This window comes from Cucurbita pepo, chromosome 3 (genome assembly GCF_057944985.1).
Source record: "Cucurbita pepo subsp. pepo isolate OVF chromosome 3, ASM5794498v1, whole genome shotgun sequence".
NCBI classification, from domain to species: domain Eukaryota; kingdom Viridiplantae; phylum Streptophyta; class Magnoliopsida; order Cucurbitales; family Cucurbitaceae; genus Cucurbita; species Cucurbita pepo.
Window position 1 is genome coordinate 6,310,109 of NC_141800.1, and position 18,280 is coordinate 6,328,388.

Consider the following 18,280-nt stretch of genomic DNA (forward strand, 5'->3'; position numbering starts at 1 on the left):
GTTTCGATTTTAAGCACTTTTTTACAGCGTTATACACTCCGTTTCTTCGACATTCTATTCTAAATCATCATACCTAATCATTCCCCCCTAAAGTTTCTTAAAACATGGACAGTTACTCGGTTTTTTACCACGAGTTTCAAATGTCCCGATTTGGGGTTTCCGAATTAGGGTTACGATTTCAAGCACTTTTTTACTGCTTTATACACACCACTTCTTCGACATTCTATTCTAAATCATCATTTCTATTCATTCCCCATAAAATTTCCGAAAAATATGGATAGTTACTTGTTTTTTTTAGCACTTGTTTCAAACGTCCCGGTTTGGGGTTTCTGAATTATGGTTTGATTTTAAGCACTTTTATTACTGCTTTATACACTCCGTTTCTTCGAAATTCTCTTATAAATCATCATGCCTAATCATTCCCTACAAAATTTCCGTAAAACATGGACAGTTACTCAGTTTTTTAGCACAAGTTTCAAACATCCCGGTTTGGGGTTTCTGAATTAGGGTTTCCATTTTAAGCACTTTTTTTACAGCGTTATACACTCCGTTTCTTCGACATTCTATTCTAAATCATCATGCCTAATCATTCCCCGCAAAAGGTTCTTAAAACATGGACAGTTACTCGATTTTTTTAGCACGTGTTTCAAACGTTCTGGTTTGGGGTTTCCGAATTAGGATTTCGATTTTAAGCACTTTTTACTGCTTTATACACTCGGTTTCTTCGACATTCTCTTCTAAATCATCATGCCTAATCATTCCCCATAAAAGTGTCAAAAACATGGATAGTTACTCGGTTTTTGTAGTACTTATTTCAAACGTACCGGTTTGGGGTTTCCGAATTAGGGTTACAATTTCAAGCATTTTTTTACTGCTTTATACCCTCTGTTTCTTCGACATTCTATTCTAAATCATCATGCCTAATCATTCCGCACAAAAGTTTCGAAAAACATGGACAGTTACTGGATTATTTTAGCACGTGTTTCAAACGTCCCAGTTTCGGGTTTCCGAATTAGGGTTTCGATTTTAAGCACTTTTTTACTCCTTTATACACTCCGTTTCTTCGACATTCTGTTCTAAATCATCATTCCTAATCATTCCCCACAAAAGATTCTTAAAACATGGACAGTTACTCAATTTTTTTTAGCACCTGTTTCAAACGTCCCGGTTTGGTGTTTCAGAATTACGATTTCGATTTTAAGCATTTTTTTTCTGCTTTATACACTCCGTTTCTTTGACATTCTACTCTAATCAGTATGCTTAATAATTCCCCATAAAAGTTTCGAAAGACATGGACAGCTGCCCGATTTTTGTAGCACGTGTTTCAAACGTCCCGGTTTGGGGTTTACGAATTAGGGTTTCGATTTTAAGCACCTTTTTACTGCTTTATACACTCCATTTCTTCATAATTCTATTCTAAATCATCATGTCTCATCATTCCCTACAAAAGTTTTGAAAAACATGAACAGTTACTTGGTATTTGTAGCACGTGTTTCAAACGTCCCGGTTTGGGGTTTCCGAATTAGTGTTTCGACTTTAAGCACTTCTTTACTGCTTTATACACTCCGTTTCTTCGACATTCTATTCTAAATCATCATGCCTGATCATTCCTCACAAAAGTTTCGAAAAACATGGACAGTTACTAGGTGTTTTTAGCACGTGTTTCAAACGTCCCGGTTTGGGGTTTCCGAATTAGGTTTTCGATTTCAAGCTCTTTTTCACTGCTTTATACACTCCGTTTCTTCAACATTCTATTCGAAATCAAAATGCTTAATCATTCCACACAAAAGGTTTTTAAAACATGGACAGTTACTCGGTTTTTTTAGCACGTGTTTCAAACATCCCGATTTGGGGTTTCCGTAATAGGATTTCGATTTTAAGCAAATTGTACTGCTTTATACACTCTGTTTCTTTGACATTCTCTTCTAAATCATCATACCGAATCATAACCATAAAAGTTTCAAAAAAACATGGATAGTTACTCGGTTTTTGTAGCACTTGTTTCGAACGTCCCTATTTGGGGTTTCCGAACTTGGGTTACGATTTCAAGCACTCTTTTACTGGTTTATACACTCCGTTTCTTTGACATTCTATTCTAAATCATCATGTCTAATTATTCCCCTTTAAAGTTTTGAAAACCATGGACAGTTACTCGATTTTTTAGCACGTGTTTCAAACGTCCCGGTTTTGGGTTACGATTTCAAGCACTTTTTTACTGCTTTATACACTCCGTTTCTTCTACATTCTATTCTAAATCATCATGCCTAATTATTCCCAAATAGGGTTATTAAAAGATGGAAAGTTACTTGGTTTGTTTAGCACGTGTTTCAAACGTCCCGGTTTTGGGTTTCCGAATTTGGGTTACGATTTCAAGCACTTTTTTACTGCTTTATACACTCCGTTTCTTCGACATTCTATTCTAAATCATCATGCCTAATTATTCCCCTTTAAAGTTTTGAAAACCATGGACAGTTACTCGGTTTTTTAGCACGTGTTTCAAACGTCCCGGTTTGGGGTTTCCGAATTAGGTTTTCGATTTGAAGCACTTTTTCACTGCTTTATACACTCCGTTTCTTCGAAATTCTATTCTAAATCATCAAGCCTAATTATTCCCCACAAAAGTTTCGAAAAACATGGACAGTTACTGGGTTATTTTAGCACGTGTTTCAAACGTCCCGGTTTGGGGTTTCCGAATTAGGGTTCAATTTTAAGCACTTTTTTACTTCTTTATACACTCCGTTTCTTTGACATTCTATTCTAAATCATCATGCCTAATCATTCCCCACAAAAGTTTCGAAAAACATGGACAGTTACTCGGTGTTTTTAGCACGTGTTTCAAACGTCCCCGTTTGGGGTTTCCGAATTTGGGTTACGATTTCAAGCACTTTTTTACTGCTTTATACACTCCGTTTCTTCGACATTCTATTCTAAATCATCATGCCTAATAATTTGCCACAAAAAATTTTATAAACATGTAAAGTTACTCGATTTTTTTAGCTCGTATTTCAAACGTCTCGGTTTGGGGTTTCCGAATTAGGGTTTCGATTTTAAGCACTTTTTTACTGCTTTATACACTCTGTTTTTCGACATTCTGTTCTAAATCATCATGCCTAATCATTCCCCACAAAAGTTTCTTAAAACGTGGACAGTTACTCGATTTTTTTAGCACGTGTTTCAAACGTCCCGGTTTAGGGTTTTCGAAATAGGGTATCGATTTTAAGTACTTATTTACTGCTTTATACACTCTGTTTCTTCCACATTCTATTCTAAATCATCATACCTAATCATTTCCCACAAAAGTTTCGAAAAACATGGACAGTTACCCGGTTTTTTTTACACGTGTTTCAAATGTCCCAGTTTGGGGTTTTCGAATTAGGGATTCGATTTTAAGCACTTTTTTACTGCTTTATACCCTCCATTTCTTCGACATTCTATTCTAAATCGTCATGCCTAATCATTCCCCAAAAAAAGTTCTTAAAACATGGACAATTAATAAGTTTTTTAGCACGTGTTTCAAACGTCCTAGTTTGGGGTATCCGAATTAGGATTTCGATTTTAAGCACTTCTTACTTCTTTATACACTCAGTTTATTCGACAGTCTCTTCTAAATCATCATGCCTAATCATTCCCCCCGAAAGTTTCTTAAAACATGGACAGTTACTCGGTTTTCTAGCACGTGTTTCAAACGTCCCGGTTTGGGGTTTCTGAATCAGGGTTTCGATTTTAAGCACTTTTTTACTTCTTTATACACTCAGTTTCTTCGAAATTCTATTCTAAATCATCATGCCTAATCATTCCCCACAAAAAGGTTCTTAAAACATGGACAGTTACTCAGTTTTTATAGCACGTGTTTCAAACGTCCCAGTTTGGGGTTTCCGAATTAGAGTTTCGATTTTAAGAACTTTTTTACAGCGTTATACACTCCGTTTCTTCGACATTCTATTCTAAATCATCATGCCTAATCATTCCCCCCTAAAGTTTCTTAAAACATGGACAGTTACTTGGTTTTTTAGCACGAGTTTTAAACGTCCAGGTTTGGAGTTTCTGAATTAGGGTTACGATTTCAAGCACTTTTTTACTGCTTTATACACACCGCTTCTTGGACATTCTATTCTAAATTATCATTTCTATTCATTCCCCAGAAAATTTTCGAAAAATATGGACAGTTACTTGTTTTTTTTAGCACTTGTTGCAAACGTCCCGGTTTGGGGTTTCCGAATTAGGGTTTGATTTTAAGCACTTTTATTACTTCTTTATACACTCCGTTTCTTCGAAATTCTCTTATAAATCATCATGCCTAATCATTCCCTACAAAATTTCCGTAAAACATGGACAGTTACTCAGTTTTTTAGCACGAGTTTCAAACGTCCTGATTTGGGGTTTCTGAATTAGCGTTTCGATTTTAAGCACTTTTTTATAGCGTTATACAGTCCGGTTCTTCAACATTCTATTCTAAATTATCATGCCTAATCATTCCCCATAAAAGGTTCTTAAAACATGGACAGTTACTCGGTTTTTTTAGCACGTGTTTCAAACGTTCCGGTTTGGGATTTCCGAATTAGGATTTCGATTTTAAGCACTTTTTACTGCTTTATACACTCGGTTTCTTCGACATTCTCTTCTAAATCATCATGCCTAATCCTTCCCCATAAAAGTGTCGAAAAACATGGACAGTTACTCGGTTTTTGTAGTACTTATTTGAAACGTACCGGTTTGGGGTTTCCGAATTAGGGTTACGATTTCAAGCATTTTTTTACTCCTTTATACCCTCTGTTTCTTCGACATTTTATTCTAAATCATCATGCCTAATCATTCCCCACGAAAGTTTTGAAAAACATGGACAGTTACTGGATTATTTTAGCACGTGTTTCAAACGTCCCAGTTTCGGGTTTCCAAATTAGGGTTTCGATTTTAAGCACTTTTTTACTCCTTTATACTCTCCATTTCTTCGACATTCTGTTCTAAATCATCATTCCTAATCATTCCCCACAAAACATTCTTAAAACATGGACAGTTACTGGATTTTTTTAGCACCTGTTTCAAACGTCCCGATTTGGCGTTTAAGAATTACGATTTCGATTTTAAGCATTTTTTTACTGCTTTATACACTCCGTTTCTTTGACATTCTATTCTAATTAGTATACCTAATAATTCCCCATAAAAGTTTCGAAAAACATGGATAGTTCCCCGATTTTTGTAGCACGTGTTTCAAATGTCCCGGTTTGGGGTTTCTGAATTAGAGTTTAAATTTTAAGCACTTTTTTACTGCTTTATACAATCCGTTTCTTCAACATTCTATTCTAAATCATCATGTCTCATCATTCCCTACAAAAGTTTCGAAAAACATGAACAGTTACTTGGTTTTTTAGCACGTGTTTCAAACGTCCCGGTTTGGGGTTTTCGAATTAGTGTTTTGACTTTAAGCACTTTTTTACTACTGTATACACTCCGTTTCTTCGAAATTCTATTCTAAATCATCATGCTTGATCATTCCGCACAAAAGTTTCGAAAAACATGGACAGTTACTAGGTGTTTTTAGCACGTGTTTCAAACGTCCCGGTTTGGGGTTTCCGAATTAGGTTTTCGATTTGAAGCTCTTTTTCACTGCTTTATACACTCCGTTTCTTCAACATTCTATTCGAAATCAAAATGCCTAATCATTCCCCACAAAAGGTTTTTAAAACATGGACAGTTACTCGGTTTTTTTAGCACGTGTTTCAAACGTCCCGGTTTGGGGTTTCCGAATTAGGTTTTCGATTTGAAGCACTTTTTCACTGCTTTATACACTCCGTTTCTTCGACATTCTATTCTAAATCATCAAGTCTAAATATTCCCCATAAAAGTTTCGAAAAACATGGAGAGTTACTGGGTTATTTTAGCACGTGTTTCAAACGTCCCGGTTTGGGGTTTCCGAATTAGGGTTCAATTTTAAGCACTTTTTACTGCTTTATACACTCCGTTTCTTCGATAGTCTATTCTAAATCATCATGCCTAATCATTTCCCACAAAAAAATTTATAAACATGTACTGTTACTCGGTTTTTTTAGCTCGTGTTTGAAACGTCTCGGTTTGGGGTTTCCAAATTAGGGTTTCGATTTTAAGCACTTTTTTACTGCTTTATACACTCTCTTTATCGACATTCTGTTCTAAATCATCATGCCTAATCATTCCTCACAAAAGTTTCTTAAAACGTGGACAGTTACTCGATTTTTTTAGCACGTGTTTCAAACGTCCCGGTTTTGGGTTTTCGAAATAGGGTATCGATTTTAAGCACTTATTTACTGCTTTATACACTCCGTTTCTTCGACATTCTATTCTAAATCATCATACCTATTCATTTCCCACAAAATTTTGAAAAACATGGACAGTTACCCAGTTTTTTTTTACACGTGTTTCAAACGTCCCGGTTTGGGGTTTTCAAATTAGAGATTCGATTTTAAGCACTTTTTTACTGCTTTATACACTCCGCTTCTTCGATATTCTATTCTAAATCATCATTTCTAATCATTCCCCACAAAAAATTTGAAAAAGATAGAAAGCTACTTGGTTTCTTTAGCACGTGTTTCAAACGTCCCGGTTTTGGGTTTCCGAATTAGGGTTTCGATTTTAAGCACTTTTTTACTTTTTTATACACTCCGTTTCTTCAACATTCTATTCTAAATCAGCATGCCTAATCATTCCCCACAAAAGATCCGAAAAACATGGATAGTTCCCCAATTTTTGTAGCACGTGCTTCAAACGTCCCGGTTTGGGGTTTCCGAATTAGGGTTTTGATTTTAAGCACTTTTTTTACTGCTTTAAACACTTCGCTTCTTCGACATTCTATTCAAAATCATCATTTCTAATCATTCCCAACAAAAGTTTCAAAAAACATGAATAGTTATTCGATTTTTTTAGCACCTGTATCAAACGTCCCGGTTTGGGGTTTCCGAATTAGGGTTTCGATTTAAAGAACTTTTTTATTGCTTTATACACTCAGTTTCTGAAACATTCTGTTCTAAATCATCATGCCTAATAATTTTTACGAAGTGGGTAATAAATGATAATCTAGAGATTATTTTTAGCACAAATAATTTTTAGAAATATAATATGGTTTTTTTTTTTAAATATAACTATGAGATTCCACTTCTGTTTGAAGGAGTAACGAAATATTTTTTTTTATAACGGTGTGGAAACCTCACCCTAGTAAATTGTAAAATTGGCAGCGATATATAATGAGCTAAAGCAGATAAATATACGTTAACAATGAGTTTTGATATATATTGATGTCAGTATGACATAACAGTACAACTTCTAAAACATGACAAGACTAAGATTGTTATTACATTCATGCTTTGAAAATCTTTTGTGTGCATGTGTAGAGAAATATTACACATTCAGCTCTATCCAGACTGAAAAGTAGAGATCGTTGCATGTATTTGCATTTTCCGACCGCAACAGTGTGATTATTTACTGAGTATTTTTTTAAATTATCAAACCAAGTGCTATTTTTTTTTAGATGAAGGCAAGACAACCATGTAGGGTCACTATATAGGCTATGAGAATGAAAGTATGATAGTTGCATTTTCTATTCAAGTTATAGCCCTTAGGTTAGATATCAAAATTAGTTATTTATCGAAGTCTCGACTTTATGGAAATGTCAATATCAATAAAAAATATCGAAGTCTCGACTTTATGGAAATGTTTCAAATGTTAATGTTGACAAAAAAATATCGAAGTCTCGACTTTATGGAAATGTCAATATCAATAGATAATTTTGAAAAAAAATATATATATAAAACAAAAATACTAATAAATTAAATTAATAAAAAAAAAACCTATTTTACAATTTTAAATATATTAAAATACTTATTATTGACTCGAGATAAAAGAGGCATATGATGATGTAATTAATATGAATTTTAATGGTTAACAATTCAAAAATTATGAAAAGGTTGTTATAAATAATTATTGGGAAAAAAAATTAATTGCCCAGATGAGTGAACCACTCATTATTCATCATCTTTTTCAAAATTAAAATTAAAGTTGGATCTATAAATAATTAAATAAATAAATAAAGAAAAGAAAACGAAAAATGTAGCAATTATCTCTACAATTTGCTTTTCATTGACCGAGAGTATTGACACGGACCATTGTATTTTTTTTTTCATTAGTATGTCGATATCTAATATTGTCAACCAAATCCACTTTTTAATCATATCGTTAAAATTGACCTTATATTTTATAAAAATATCAACACATAATATTAATAATAACCCTATTCCTCGTTTAAAATAGTAAATTCTTATGCGACGGTTTAAATATTTTCATAAATTTTTCAAAAGTTCCCATGGACTATGAGATCTCACGTCGGTTGAAAAAGAGAACGAAACATTTCTTAAAATAATGTGGAAACATCTCTCACAGACACATTTTAAAACCGTGAGACTAACGACGTTACGTAACGGGCCAAAGTAGATAATCCCTGCTAACGGTGAGCTTAGGCTATTACAAATGGCATCAGAGCCAGACACCGAGCGGTGTGCCAACAAAGATGCTGGCCCCCAAGGGGGTGGATTATGAGATCCCACGTCAGTTGGAGAGGAGAACGAAGCATTCTTTATAGGAATGTGAAAACCTCTCCCTAACAAACATGTTTTAAAAGGCTGACGGCGATACATAACGATTCAAAATGGATAATATCTACTAGCGGCGTACTTGGACTGTTACACTGACATCCATATTTTCATTAAATTGAGGCCTCTACATTTTTCATCTAATGGTGTTAATATAGCACCTGCGGAAGCAATTTGGATCTTGGCACTTTTAGAACATCAATTATAGTAAATAACTAGCATGTTCATAAGTATTAAAACTTAATGATTTTAGATACTTACCTTTTGTAGTTCAAACTCCTTTTTCCTCACGAACCGGTTTCGAACCACACTAGTGTCTTCTCCACTATCCTCCGGCTTTGGAACGAGATTGTGGAATCCGGTGAGTGACTAAACTTGGGAGGGATTTTGTATATGTGAAGAGAGTGTTTTTGAGTGGTTTTTCTCAATATTTTTCACCAAGAAGAAGATCTTCCATGCACCATGATCACTCTATTTAAAGAGTCATGTTTGCATGTTCATGCAAATTTGAGATCACCAAATTTTGTCACTTAAAATTCCACTCAAATGTTTGGGAGTATGTGGCAAGCATGCATGTTTGAGTTAACCAAATTTTGACACTCAAAATTCCACTCAAACTTGTGGGGTTTATTTGGCAAGCATGCAAGTTTGGTTAAACCAAATTTTGACACCTCAAAATTCCAGAATTTTTCATTAAATGGAAACATTTTGACTTTCTTCATTTTAATTCAACAATTAATTTGAATAATGAATTTCAAATTAAAGTAACATTAAATGATTAATTAAACTATTTAATTAATGTTTAATATTAATCCAAATGTCAATCCCAATCAATTCCAACACATAATTGATTAAGATATTTAAATCTTATTTAAATATCTCAGATTCTCTCTTTTTGTTTAATTCGTAAATAAAACAAAAATGCGGTTAAATATATCGTATATATGTAGCCCATATTCCCTAATTTGAATTCGAACATTTCGAACTCACTCGTCACACTATTCTATGGTTTAGTCCGATATGAGCTAGCAGAGGGACCTAATGGACCTATAGATCACGGGCTCCAACGATCCAAGATTAACCGGTTAAACTCATTAACCTTGTTAACCAACATTCGTTAACTACTAGGACACTCCACTATAGCCTAGTAGTTGCACTCCCCTCACTGTAGATATATTTCTGTCCATTTGGTACTCCACTATAGCCTAGTAGTTGCACTCCCCTCACTGTAGATATATTTCTGTCCATTTGGTATAACCATGATTAGTAAGTCGATCCTTCACAGGTTGTTCGTAACTAGAGCTGGGTCAATTTACCGTTTTACCCCTAAAGTTAACTTCTTGTTCCTTATGTCTCACTGATCCTCTAATGAACAATTGGTTTGTGGTCCAACCAGTAAACCGAATCACTCTCATGCTAATGAGAGGGTGGGGCCCCTTGTTCAAGACCTGGAGTCAGTGCTTAAGGGAACTACCCCTCTTCTATCCCTAAAAGTGGGTAGGAGTGAATTCCATCTTGCACCCCACGTCCCCAGCCATTCACCCAGTCTTACCCCTGAAATGGGAGGCCTATTGAGTCGGCGAACTAGAGCCACTCTCACCCATGCAAATCTAAGGATAATTCCGAATAAACAGGAGTTCATGGTTAGCTCAGGATTAAAACCGAGTTACCTAGGTTATCGAATGAAAAGAAAATCAGTCTCAACAGTAAACGACATTATAAAGTGAGAGTGGTTTTCTTCATGGTCCGATCTTATGCAATACTCATTGCATAGGACGCCCCCACTCCAATGTCTCCACATGTACAATTTAGAGATCACATTGTTTATATCATATACAAAAGTGGGCCGCATCCATAGTGTCCACATAATAAGGTACCCAGCCTTATCCTTATACTATAGATCATTTTGACTATATATACTTGAACTTGATCCACTCTTATGTCTCTACATATAGTTCAAGTAATCATACTATAGCCAGAGTGTTCTTAGTTTATTGGATTTAGATTGATGATCGTAAAGTTCACTTTATTCAATAACAATCTTTACTGAATAAACAACAATAATAACTTTATTGAAACTAGAATATGTTTTTGTTTACAAACTATTAGTTTTAAGACATAAAACCCAACATCATCAACATTGTCATTTAAAACTTGAGTGTTAATATTACTCTCTTTAATTTTTCGTCATGAAAATTTTGAAGTTAAGGGTTTATTATGATTTCATGCAAGTAACAGTGGTGAAACAAGATTTGAGGTTTCAAACATATGCATCATCAAATTTGTAATAAGACACAAGAATAGACGAACAACATTGTTCATTTGAAAAAAAAAACTACGTACCATTATGTTACATTGCATTGTAATGAAACTATAAAAAGATGGTGGAATTCTGAGAAGATTTCCAAACCCATCATAACACCATGTACGACCAAACTAATTATTTAAACATGACATTGAAATGGAAAATTGAAGAAGAAACAAGAAACGGAAATGAAAGGATTTGGTTTCAAGCAGCGCATTGGAAGCCGGACGGAACCTTCTTTCCACAGTAGTTCAAAAGCAAGCTGAGGGAAACTGAGAGGTCAATCTTGAGACCCAAGCCTCTGGCCTTCACCGCAGTGCAAAGGCACACAGCAGCTTCCAGGTCAACAAGGCCTTGGATTAGGGTGCAGCATGGGGATTTTGGTGGTGGGCTGATCACTAAGTGCACTAGATCGTCCAGCAAGTCGGCGCAGACGTCGAGCATGAGGGTGTCCCTGGGCACTTGGGGAGTGATGGTTGCTGCCTTGACGGGGTGGGCATGTGGGGCTTGGGTGGCGGCGGTGGGCAAGGGACATAGGTGGAGCTGACCATAGTGAAGAAGAGGAGGTTGAGGAGGAGGAGGAGGGCAATGGGTGAAGAGAGCTTGGAAGCCATTGGTGGAGAGATATTGAAGGGTTTGTAGGTTTGTGGGATGGCTTGGGAAGAATTATGAGAAGGGTTAGGGTTTTTATAAATGGGGTTTGGGAATTTGTTGTATTTTAAAACAAAAATTCCTTATAAATTGCTCGATATGAAACACCTTAACTCTTTGAGTTAGTTTATTAAGTTTTTAGGAATTGATTTGAGAGATGAGTTTTTAATTAGTTTGTCTTTTTTGAAAGTATTATAAAAATGTCAAATGGCCTACAAACTAGACGAAGTGATGTTCGATAATAAGATATCAAATACTTTTTAAAATGAATTATTGTGGTTTGTATGGTTGGAAAATAATATTTGATAGAACCCTTCCAGACAAGTGGGTAATAGATGATAATCTAGAGATTATTTTTAGCACAAATAATTTTTACAAATATAATATAGTTTTTTTTTTTTTTAAATATACTATGAGATTCCACGTGATTTTGAAGGAGTAACGAAACATTTTTTTAATAAGGGTGTGGAAACCTCTCCCTAGTAAATTGTAAAATTGGCGGCGATATATAATGAGTCAAAGCGGATAAATATATGTTAACAGTGAGTTTTGATATATATTGATGTTAGTATGACATAACAGTACAACTTCTAAAACATGACAAGACTAAGATTGTTATTACATTCATGCTTTGAAAATCTTTTAAAGTTTACTTAAGATGAAAATGGTTATAAGATAAAAGATCTCTCAAAAAAAAAAAAAAAATAGAATTTTTTTAGGATCCCAAAAATGAATTTTAAAACATAAATTGGACCGTTGTTTGCGAATAAGCAGTGATTGATTAGAGATGTAGTGGCAAAGACTTGTTCAATGTCAAAATGAAAGGAAAAAGCTTTGCTCTAAATCCGATGGAGAGAGAGCAGATGACCTTTATACCAAGAGCTAGTGCCACTTAGATTTGGCACAAAAGACTTGGGCACTTTCATCATTGAGGTTTGCTTTAAATGCAGTCAAAGAAGCTGGTAAAAAGACTCGCTGACATTAATGATTACATTCCTCTTTGCCGTGCTTGTAATTTTGGGGAGCAACATAGGCAACCCTTTCCTAAACATTCATGGAGAGCCTCGAAAAAACTGCAGCTGGTTCATACTGATCTTCGTGGTCGTCAACGAACAACATCATTAAATGGTAATCTTTATTACATTGTTTTTATTTATGATCTAACGAGAATGTGTTGGATCTTCTTGCTGAAGCAAAAGCCAGAAGTAGCGGGCGTATTTTGAAATTCAAATCCAGAGTTGAGAATGAAAGTGCATGCTTGATTCAAACTATAAGATCAGATAATGGCAAGGAGTACACTTCAGAAACTTTTAACAGGTTTTGTGAAGAGGCTGGAATTGAACATCAATTGACAGCACTATACCCTCCTGAACAGAATGACGTCAGTGAAAGGAGGAATAGATTCATAATGGAGATGATATTTCATCTATTGAAGAGTTTAGATGACCATAAAGTATCTTGTGCATCGTTCATGTTCTAGGATGATGCACAAATGTGTTTCTCAGTTCTAATGGTGGTGTAATCACACGACATTATGAGAAGAGTATTACTTGAGCATGGCCACATGTATAAAACAATAGGAATTCACCAAGAATTCAGGAGGCGAATGAGCTTAGCCTAGCCTCGAAATTGGTCTACATTAAGACAAAGAAGGCAGAGAGATTCATCGTAGACTTTGGATGAATGTGTTTGCCTCGACCTAGGCTTACTCAGTAAAGCTATTCATTAAGATTTTCTCAACTCGACCAAGGTGGCCTCAACCTAAGTGACTTATTTCTAGCCTCGATGGCTTAGGCCTCGACCTTGACTCTAAGATCATCCCTTTGAAATGGCTTTCTAATACTGCATGGGTAACAAATTTTGATTTGTTAACTTATTTGATTCGGTTTGGCGTTTTTATTCACTCATTCCCATTAAGGTTTAGCTTCTCCTTTAGTCTCAAGTTAATGTTTTATGTAACGATCCTAAATTTTTACATACTCAGAGTCGCTACCAAGTCTCATGCTTATCTCTTAAATGCGGAATATAGCTCTTAGATACTCATCATAAATAACGGAAAATTTAAAACACATTCAGAACACTTCAAACTACTAGAACACATTGTCGGTCTTACGTGTTTCAAAATATAACGTTGGAATTTAAAATTAAAACAAAACAATTACAAATGGAATAATCTAAATAATGAAATAAAAGCGTCCTATACTCCTATGACTAAGAATTTAAACATGCAACTACCTTATGCACGAGCCACGGTATCTATTTCCGATGTCGTCGTCGTCCGTACATGGGCGTCTTCTTTTTACCTGAAAAATGATATTTGGCACACGACTTGAGTATTTCGAAGAATACTCAGTAAGTGACCCACTGTAGGGGTCATGCTGATGCAAACACGTGCAACATGCTCTTGGGATCGAGCTCTAACTCATCTAGGAGTGACCTCCAATCTCGAACAAATTGGATGTGTAGTACTTCTTTACACATGACCCACACGTGCGAGCGTGAATCCTCCGGGCGCTCGCTTGGACCCTCTAATCAAGCTAATCTGTAACGACGTCTGGAAGTTAGCGGAACCCCATAGTGTCATGAACTATTCAAACTTGATAGTATGGGTAATTATCATTGGTTTAATGTACGGAGTACAATTGCGAGTATGAACTATTTATTAGGCTGTTTTTCTTGAGGCTTCAACTCTACAATAGAAAGGAGAGACTTAAAATATAAATATATCTAAGAATAGCTTAACAATCCTCACATTTGTGCCGGTCAAGGTAGGTCTTAAACAAAGATACTCTAATTTTCCATACGTTAATAACTTCGCCTACGAAATGGCTTTAATGTTGGCTTGGTTGAATGACTTGTATGATGTACGAATGACGAATTTTTCATGATTGTTTGATGCGTTTTGTGTTATGTTATGTTTATGCAATGATACAAGATGTACTATAATATGATTATGTCATGTTATGGTACTATGTTGTGATATTAATGTTGTATGATGCATGAACCTCCATATATTACACTACATAAACTACGATATCATGTACGTTGTGGTATTATGCACGCTCCTTTCCCTCCATAGCTTCTGCCAACGTGAGTTTAAGCTAGCCCAACAAGTAGACTTAGAGGATACGTATACGAGTCTGCTAGGTGGATCTATGTGTGCATGTGTAAAGAAATATTACACATTCAACTCTATCCATACTGAAAAGTAGAGATCGTTGCATGTATTTGCATTTTCCGACCGCAACAGTGTGATTATTTACTGAGTATTTTTTTAAATTATCAAACCAAGTGCTATTTTTTTTAGATGAAGGCAAGAGAACCATGTAGGGTCACTATATAGGCTATGAGAATGAAGGTATGATAGTTGCATTTTCTATTCAAGTTATAGCCCTTGGGTTAGATATCAAAATTAGTTACTTAACATTAATATTTAAAATGTGGAAGTCTCGATTTTATGGAAAAGTCAATATCAATAGATAATTTTGAAAAAAAAAAATATATACAACAAAAATACTAATAAATTAAATTAATAATAATAAAATAAAAAACCTATTTTACAATTTTAAATATATTAAAATACTTATCATTGACTCGAGATAAAAGAGGCATAATTAATATGAATTATAATGGATAACAATTCAAAAATTATGAAAAGGTTGTAATAAATAATTATTAAAAAAAAATTAATTGCCCAGCTTAGTGAACCACGAATTATTCATCGTCTTTTTCAAAATTAAAATTAAAGTTGTTTCTATAAATAATTAAATAAATGAATAAAGAAAAGAAAAAGAAAAATGTAGCAATTATCTCTACAATTTGCTTTTCATTGACCGTGACCGAGAGTATTGACACGGACCATTGTATTCTTTTTTCATTAATATGTCGATATCTAATATTGTCCACCAAATCCACTTTTTAATCATATTGTATAAAATTGACCTTATATTTAATAAAAATATCAACACATAATATTAATAATAACCCTCTTCCTCGTTTACAATAGTAAATTCTTATACGACGGTTTAAATATTCTCATAAATTTTTCAAAAGTTTCCATGGACTATGAGATCTCACGTCGGTTGGAAAAGAGAACGAAACATTTCTTAAAATAATGTGGAAACATCTCTCACAGACACATTTTAAAACCGTGAGACTAACGGCGATACGTAACGGGCCAAAGTAGATAATCTCTGCTACGGTGAGCTTAGGCTATTACAAATGGCATCAAAGCTAGACACCGAGCGGTGTGCCAACAAAGACGCTGGCCCCCAAGGGGGTGGATTGTGAGATCCCACGTCAGTTGGAGAGAAGAACGAAGCGTTCTTTATAGGAATGTGAAAACCTCTCCCTAACAAACAGATTTTAAAAACGTAAGGCTGACGGCGATACATAACGATTCCAAAAGGATAATATCTACTAGCGGCGTACTTGGGCTGTTACACTGACATCCATATTTTCATTAAATTGAGGTCTCTACATTTTTCATCAACATTGTCATTTAAAACTTGAGTGTTAATATTACTCTCTTTAATTTTTCGTCATGAAATTTTTGGAGTTAAGGGTTTATTATGATTTCATTCAAGTGACACAAGTGAAACAAGATTTGAGGTTTCAAACATATGCATCGTCAAATTTGTAATAAGACACAAGAATAGACGAACAACATTGTTCATTTGAAAAAAAAAACTACGTACCATTATGTTACATTGCATTGTAAAGAAACTATAAAAAGATGGTGGAATTCTGAGAAGATTTCCAAACCCATCATAACATGATGTACGACCAAACTGATTATTTAAACATGACGTTGAAATGGAAAATTGAAGAAGAAACCAGAAACGGAAATGAAAGGATTTGGTTTCAAGCAGGGCATTGGAAGCCGGACGGAAACTTCTTTCCACAGTAGTTCAAAAGCAAGCTGAGGGAAACTGAGAGGTCAATCTTGAGACCCAAGCCTCTGGCCTTCACCGCAGTGCAAAGGCACACAGCAGCTTCCAGGTCAACAAGGCCTTGGATTAGGGTGCAGCATGGGGATTTTGGTGGTGAGCCGATCACTAAGTGCACTAGATCGTCTAGCAAGTCAGCGCAGACGCCAAGCTTGAGGGTGTCCCTGGGGCACTTGGGGAGTGATGGTTGTTGCCTTGATGGGGTGGGCTTGTGGGGCTTGGTTGGCGGCGGTGGGCAAGGGATATAGGTGGAGCTGACCATAGTGAAGAAGAGGAGGTTTAGGAGGAGGAGGGCAATGGGTGAAGAGAGCTTGGAAGCCATTGGTGGAGAGATATTGAAGGGTTTGTAGGTTTGTGCCATGGCTTGTGAAGAATTATGAGAAGGGTTAGGGTTTTTATAAATGGGGTTTGGGAATTTGTTGTATTTTAAAACAAAAATTCCTTATAAATTGCTCGATATGAAACACCTAACTCTTTGAGTTAGTTTATTAAGTTTTGAGGAATTGATTTGAGAGATGGGTTTTTAATTAGTTTGTCTTTTTTTAAAGTATTATAAAAATGTCAAATGGCCTACAAACTAGACATAGTGATGTTCGATAATAAGACATCAAATACTTTTTAAAATAAATTATTGTGGTTTGTATGGTTGGAAAATAATATTTGATAGAACCCTTCCAGACAAGTGGGTAATAGATGATAATCTAGAGATTATTTTTAGCACAAATAATTTTTACAAATATAATATGGTTTCTTTTTAAATATAACTATGAGATTCCACGTCATTTTGAAGGAGTAACGAAACATTTTTTTTTCTTATAAGGGTGTGGAAACCTCTCCCTAGTAAATTGTAAAATTGGCGGCGATATATAATGAGTCAAAGCAGATAAATATATGTTAACAATGAGTTTTGATATATATTGATGTTAGTATGACATAACAGTACAACTTCTAAAACATGACAAGACTAAGATTGTTATTACATGCATGCTTTGAAAATCTTTTAAAGTTTACTTAAGATGAAAATGGTTATAGGATAAAAGATCTCAAAAAAAAAAAAAAAAAAAAAAAAAAAAAAAAAAAATTAGACTTTCATTTAGGATCCCAAAAATGAATTTTAAAACATATATTGGACGGTTAAACTTCGATAGCATGAAACCCATCCTTGTTTCAAATAAAAACATGTTTGAATAAGATATTAAAAGAATGAAAAATTGAAATATAAACAAAACACTATCCAAAGTCTCTCCTAACTTGATTGCTTAAGATTTCTTTGCCTTTACCTAAAAAATAGAAAATATTGATTATAAAAAATATTTAGTAAATAATCTTAGTTCTAGGATTAGTAGATACAATCATAAACAAGGTCTTAATTAGACGATTAATGTTACTTAAGGGGTAGAATGTAATTAAAGGAGTAAAACAAAGTTTTGAAAAAAAATATACCGTAAATAGGAGTTATTGGATCAATGGCCTAATTTACTTTGGATATCAACATCAATTTTTTGAAGGAAGAATCGCCGTTTAAAAGGAGGTCATGTGAGTAAATTCTATTCTTGAACCCTCTTTTTGTTCATTGTGTTAATTTTGTAGCAATAGTTCAAATTTGAACTAGGGGATCACGTTTTAGTTTTAGAATTAAATTTTGTACCAAGCAGGAACTAAAACATGTTATATACCTAATGTTATGTCATGTCATGTCATGTAAAGTAAAGGCATGTTATAGATTATATTATACTAATGATGATGCATGATGAAAGTCA

The 18,280-nt window shown here is 34.6% G+C and overlaps 1 pseudogene; it reads right to left on the reverse strand.

The window, feature by feature from the left end:
* Positions 1-16,434: 16,434 nt before the first annotated feature.
* On the reverse strand, positions 16,435-16,782 carry LOC147793108 (14 kDa proline-rich protein DC2.15 pseudogene; annotated as a pseudogene).
* Positions 16,783-18,280: the final 1,498 nt, after the last annotated feature.